Source organism: Fukomys damarensis, unplaced genomic scaffold (genome assembly GCF_012274545.1).
Source record: "Fukomys damarensis isolate Sample0158 unplaced genomic scaffold, DMR_v1.0_HiC HiC_scaffold_12, whole genome shotgun sequence".
Taxonomy (NCBI): Eukaryota; Metazoa; Chordata; class Mammalia; order Rodentia; family Bathyergidae; genus Fukomys; species Fukomys damarensis.
In genome coordinates this window covers 17,108,195-17,114,864 of record NW_022900924.1, presented here as the reverse complement: position 1 = coordinate 17,114,864, position 6,670 = coordinate 17,108,195, and positions in this window count along the sequence as shown.

The window sequence follows — 6,670 nt, the reverse complement described above, 5'->3', positions numbered from 1 at the left end:
GGATTGATCTGGTCCTTGTGCTTGCCAGGCAGGCGGCAGAACCACTGAGCCAAATCCCCGGCCCCCATCCTGTTCTCCCCCCGCCTTTTTTTTTGTTACCTGGGATCAAACTTGTGACCTTGCGCTTGTGAGGCAGGCAGCAGAACCACTGAGCTAATTCTCCAGCCCTTTCCTCTTTTTATTTTGAGATAGGATCTCTCTATGTAGTCTGGGCTGGGCCCAAACTTATGATCCTTCTGCCTCATCCTCTCAAAGTGCTAGGATTATAGGTGTGTGCCATACACCTGACTTGACTTGTTTCTTTTTACCTTTTTATTTTATTCATTTTGGGGGTACTGGGTCTTTTTACATTTTTACAAGCAGCAGTAGACGATTTAATGTTTCTTAAATGGCTTGCATTTGCAATTTGCATTATATTTCTGTTGGGAAGTGTTGTCCCCAGGTTTCTCTGTGCTGCAAATCCCTCCAATGGTGAGATGCATTTTACTAGTTCCTCAAATACTCTTCTTGTCTGTCAGTTACAGTGTACTACAGTATTTGAGTTTAATTCTTTAAAGGCTTGAAAACAATGCCCAAGTTTTATCAGTTTGTAATTTACTTTCAAATCTAGTTCAAGCAGGAGACACAAGACAAGGCTGTCGGGAGGGAAGGACTTGCATTATTTTCAAAGTGTTCCCCCTAAATCAGGAATGTTAGAAGGTAGTGCTGTGTTTCATTTCAATAATTCCATTTTAATGGAGAAGCAGTACATGCACAAGTGTTGAAAGCCTCTTGTGCACTGTAAAGACAGCTTTCAGAGGGACCTTGTGGCAGAGTCACGTAGGGTGGGGACAGAGGAGTGACGCTTTGCTGTCCCCTCGTGGTGAGCTGCAGACTCTTCCTGAGAGCCTTGGCTGGGGTCGAGTTGGAAGGTGTCCCATGTTTGTTTTAAAGAATTCACCGCTGATCTCTCCAGGGAAAAGAAGTAGCAATTTGAATCTTTGTCCAGAGGGAAGACTTCATCTCTTTGCATCAGGCCTGTTTTTTACTCTGGAATGAGCAGACAATAATGCAGGGACTTGAGGATTCCAGAGGTCTGGAATTAGGGTTTGCTCCAGCCTGGCTTCTGTAATTCTCAAGGGTAGGGCACATTACACATTTTTCAATTTCCCTATAAATGAGTCACTCTTGTCGAACCTGGGTCTACATACTTCATCTCTGTGGGGCTGAGTCTTCTGACCAATGTCCAAAGACTGCCACCCACTTTGTGTTTGCTTTTCTTCTGTCTCTATGCTTTCCTAACACAGGTAGGTCCAGAGCAGGTACCTGCTTTAACCAGCTGAGGCCGGAATGCCTCTTCCATAACAGGGCATGAAAAGACAGGTTCAGGGGTCAAGGAGAACTCACCAGCAGGCTGCTAGCAAGAAGTGAATAAAAGAGGAACTACCTGCAGGTCCTCATGACAAGGGTAAAAACATGTTTACAACACAGAAACCAAAATAGAAGCAGAGGGAGGAGAGTGCCTGGTGTATCTCAGTGGAGCCAGGAGGCCAGGTCACTTCCATTTTTTGAGGCTCCTCGTGCACAGAAAAGTGAAGAATTCATTTCTGCATTTAACACGTGACACATGCTTTTGGCCTCCCATGATTCAAATGCAATGTAAGTATGCCCTTGGAAGGGCATTGGATTTATTAAAATTCGACTAATTAACCCACAGTGAGGCGCCACCACAAAAGCCGATCAGAGTTGCTAAAAACAAAAATGAGAACAAAACTGACCATTCCGGGTGCGCATGAGCATGGGAATCAGCTGGAGCTCTCACCCACAGTTGGTGGGAATACAAATAAGACAGTCATTTTGGAAAAAGCGTGGGCAGTTTCTTGTAACTACAAACACACATTGACCACAAAACCTAGAACTTTCACTCCTAGGTACATACCCCAGAGAAACAGAAATGTATGTGCATACAAAGTCTACACACGAATGTGTATAAGTGGCTTTATTTATAACCACTAAAATCTGGAAAACCCCAAATTTGCCCAACTGGCAAATGCAACACTTATCAGCAGCAAAAAAGGATGAACTAAAAGAAAGTCCAGCATATATATGGTTAAGTAATTTTCAACAAGGCTGGCAAGACCTCACCATGGGGAATGGACATCCTTTTAACAAATGGTGCTGGGAAAACATGCAGAAGAATGAATGTGGACCTTACCCCATACCATATGGAAAATATGTTCTCAAATGGATTAGAGACCTAAATATAAAATTTAAAACGGTTAAGCTCCTCAAAGATAGGGAGAAAGCTTCAGGTCATTGGATTTGGCAATGATTATTTGCATGTAACACCAAAAGCACAGGCAACAAAAGGAAAGTACAATTCTGCCAAACTTTAAAACTTCTGTGAAGGCTGAGGCAGAAGCACTATGAGTTTGAGACCAGCCTGAGAAACTTAGAGCTTGTCTCAAGATAAAATAAAAATAAAATAAAATTTTAAGTGGAATATGAGAAAATGAAAAAATGGAAACAAAGTCTTTGTAAATAGGAAGGTGTGGAGGGGTTGAAGGGAGGGCAGGGGAAGGGGGAAAGATAAGATGAAAGATGTATTAGGTAGGTCTGGGGATTTAGCTCAGTGGTTCCACCACCTGCCTCACAAGTGCAAGGTTCTGAGTTTGATCCCTGGTACCCCTTCTCTCAAAAAAGATATATTATGTAAAGGTACAACTCTCCAATGAAGAATGTCATTATATTGTATGCCTAAAATGTACCAATAAAATTAACTTTTAAAATTTTAAGAAGGGCTGGGACGTAGCTCAGTGGTAGAGCACTTGCACAGCATGTGTGAGGTCCTGAGTTCAATTCTCCAGCACTGGAAAGATTAAAAAAAAAAAAAAAAAGGAAGAAAGAAAGGAAGGGGAAAAAAAAAAGAGACTCCATCTATAGCAAAAGATAACCCATGGAACTGAAGAAAATATTTGCAAATCGTATATCTGATGCTGTCCTCACCTAGTATGGCTTCTTGGCCACATGTAGCATAGAAACCAGACATGGGCTGATTCCTGACTGCCGACCACCAGCGTCTCTATCTGCCCTCTTCTTCGGGGCCCTCTGTAGGGGAGGGCCCCATATGTTCTAAGATGTTACCAATTGGCTGAGAGTCCCGCTCAATGCTTGTAGAAATCACACAGTGGCAAAGTGCAGGTATGTTAGCATTAACAGCTGGAACTTTGGATGGCAGCTGCTACCGGTTCTTTTAGGGTTTGTGGCCCTCCTCTATTGTCCCTCAAAGCCAGAAATTAACAGCAGGCCTCAGGAACTCTTTGGGCCCCTGGATATGGCAGCAACAAGCAGTTCTTTGTTCCTCTCTGTTGTTCCCTGGCTACCGGCCAATTCAGCACATGCTACTCCAGACAAAAATCACAAACAGGCAGAAATACGGCACCTTGGAAAGGCTTTGTTAAGAGTTCATGGTGCAACCAAAGGGGAACATCGTGGGGCCCCCTTATGACCCGCAGGAGGAGGCTTGGACAGGGTACTTAGGGGTAAGTGAAGAGCCCCTTACAGAACCGGCTGCAGAAGGGTGGAGTCATCTGTGATAGATCTGGGACTGAAGCCTGCGGCAGCTGAAGCAAGTATCTCTTAGAGTGGCTGTAGGGTGACCCAAGGCATGGAGTGAAAGTGCCTTTGGTGATGTCAGTCCCCCTCTGCCTCATAAGAGGATACTGTTCAGAATATCTAAGAACTTCTACAACTCTGCCACAAAACAATAAGCAACTTAATTCAAAAATGGGCCATAGACTTAATAGGCATTTTGCCACAGAAGACCAAGTGGCCAAAAAGCACATGAAAAGACGCACATCACTGGTCATTCGGGAAATGCAGGTCTAAACCACAATGAAATATCACTTCATACTGTTAAGATGGTTGCTACAGAAGAACAGCAGCACAAGTGTGGGAGAAATTGGGATTCTATTTGTTGTGGGTGGGAATGCAACATGGAAGACCGGATGGTGGCGCCTCAGAAAATTAAATACAGAATTATGATGTGATCCATGAGAGTCATTTGAGTAGATACCCTGAAGACTCCAAAGTGGGATCTCAGGGACAGCTCGTGTTCATTAATAGCCAGAAGGCAAAAGCAACCCAACTGGCCACTGACAGATCAATGGATAAACAAACATGATAGCCTGGTATGCTGGAGCACAGCACTCCAAGATCACAAGTTCAAGCTCAGCCTGGGCAACTGATGGACTTAGCAAGACTTTGTCTCAAAAGTAAAAGATACAAAAAGAGCTGGGAGGCAGCTCAGTGCAAAGGCCTCGGATTCAACCCCCAGTACTGGAAAAAAAAAATTAAAAAGGAAGGGCTGTCACATGCTACAACATGGACTGTAGAAACCAGTCTGCGAGGGGAGCTCGAACCTGACCAACAGTGATAAGGATGAAAAACAGAGAGACATGGAAACAAACTAAAATCTGGGGCGGGGATCAGGGAGCTCACGTCTTCAACACAGAGCCCAAATGGCTGGCGTACCTTGGCTTTATTCACTCAGACACAGGCACAACGAGCAATTAGAGTTCCACAGGATTCATCTGTCTCCTTCACGGTCCTTCTCCAGGTAAACAACTGAAGCTCGGGTGTTTTTTTCCCTGCAGCGTGTTAGCACGCTTGCACGCCCCGTTTCTTCTCAGTGCTCTTTGTGGAGGCCAATTAGGCCTCAGTCCTCCCATCTGTTCTCCACGGTGGGCCCATCACAGATGAGTCCATGCAGAGGAAGCTCTTGAAGCAGTAAAAATAATAGAAACAAAGCATGAGGTGGTTACCAAGGGGTGAAGGGAGAGGAAATGGAAGTCTGTGTTTAGCGGAGTATCAGTGTTGCAAGACGGAAATGTTCTGTAGCCCATGGCACAATGATCCGTGAATATACTGAACACAACCACAAAATAAGATGGCAAGTGTACTGTTATGTGTTTATGATAACAATAATAATGGAGGAATGGCAACATGGACGAATCTCAAAGCTATTAGGCTAAGTGAAAGAAGCCAGGCTCAAAAGGTACATACCATTAATGTGACATTCTGGAAAAGGGAAAACCATAGGGACAGAAACTAGGCAGTGTCCTCGGGAGCTGGAACAAGGAGAGAGGTTAATGAAAAAGGGGCATGCGGGAATCTTCTGGGGTTCCAAGCTGTCCTAAACTTTTATTGTGGTTGTATGACCAGAATGTGTTTTCTAAAACTCAAACTGATACACCTAAAAGATCTTAATATTGATGTCTAAGAAAAACCCCTACTTTAAAAACTGTACCACTGGAGTTTATATTAGGGGGTGGTATTTAAGCTCAATAAGCCTGGCTGAAGAGGAAAAAAGCAAAGCAGCAAAATGCTAATACCTGAATAATTCTGGTGAAGTACATACAGTGTGTTCTTTTCCTTCTTTTTGTTTTTGCATCCTCCTCCACCCACCGAAGCTGGGATGGTACGAACCTGGGGCCTTGTGCACGTCAGGCAAGCGCTCCTCATAGAGCCACACCACCAGCCCAGTGTGTTTTTTCTAGGCTTCTCATTGTGCTTGGAATGTTTCAATTAGAAAATAGCAAAACCAAAAATGACTTTTAAAAAAGCCAACGAGTTTATTCTCATTGCAGTTTGGCTCAGTAATAGAATGCAAGGTTAATTACAGTGAAACAAGGAATTCTTATTTCAGGCCCGTCTGTGGATGTCCCTGTGTGTGTGAGATTTCATTTTGAGAAGAGGTCAAATGTAAATTTGAGATTTTTCAAAAATATGAATTCTGCTCAAATAGCCCTTCAGCCCCTGTAATGATTCAGAAAACATTTGAAGAGCAAGGGTGGTGGTTGGCAAGGCACGTGGGAGTAGGGCAGGGAGAGCAGCTGAAGATTATTTTCTTCTGGGTGTTGGTCTAGAAATCATTTACTGGACTGATTTCCTCAGCCAAATTAGTAGGACTAATCCTTTGCTTTTCTGTGTTTTTTATTTTTTACCCTGTACTAGGGATTAAACCCAGGGCCATCACACTGAGCTATATCCCCAACCCATTTTTAAATTTTGAGACAGAGTCTCACTAAATTCCTAAATTGCCCAGATTGGGCTCAAACTCTTGATCCACCTGCCTCAGGCTTCTGGAGTGCTGAGATTACTGTACAAGGCCTATGCCACCAGGCCTGGTCTCACAGTCTTGATCTCCCTGTAGGTCCAAACAGATCTGTTACTAAGTTTTATTATTCTGTCTCTGCTTATAAACTATTTGGGTAAAAAGAATAGATATAGATAGTCAATTGCTGGAAAAATAGATACTTTTTTGCAGCACTGGGGACTGAACCCAGGGTCTTCACACTGGGTTACATCTTCATCTCCAGCCCCCCTTTTTTTTTCTTATTATTGAGTTTATTGGTACAATCTAGGTATACAATACAGTTACATTCATCATTGGGATTCTGTACCTTTACATAATAGGTCTTGATTCTCATTTTTCCCCTTGTCCCTGCCCTCCCTTCACCCTCTCCTTCCCTCCCCGTTTACAAACACTTTATTTCCATTTTTTCAGTTTCTCATATTATTTTCCTCTTCTTTATTACCTTCCCCCACCCTTCCCACTTTCCTTACACCTTTAGCTCTTTACTTCCTATTTCACATTATTAATTGTGGGAAGCCAGCCATGGCCCCCTCT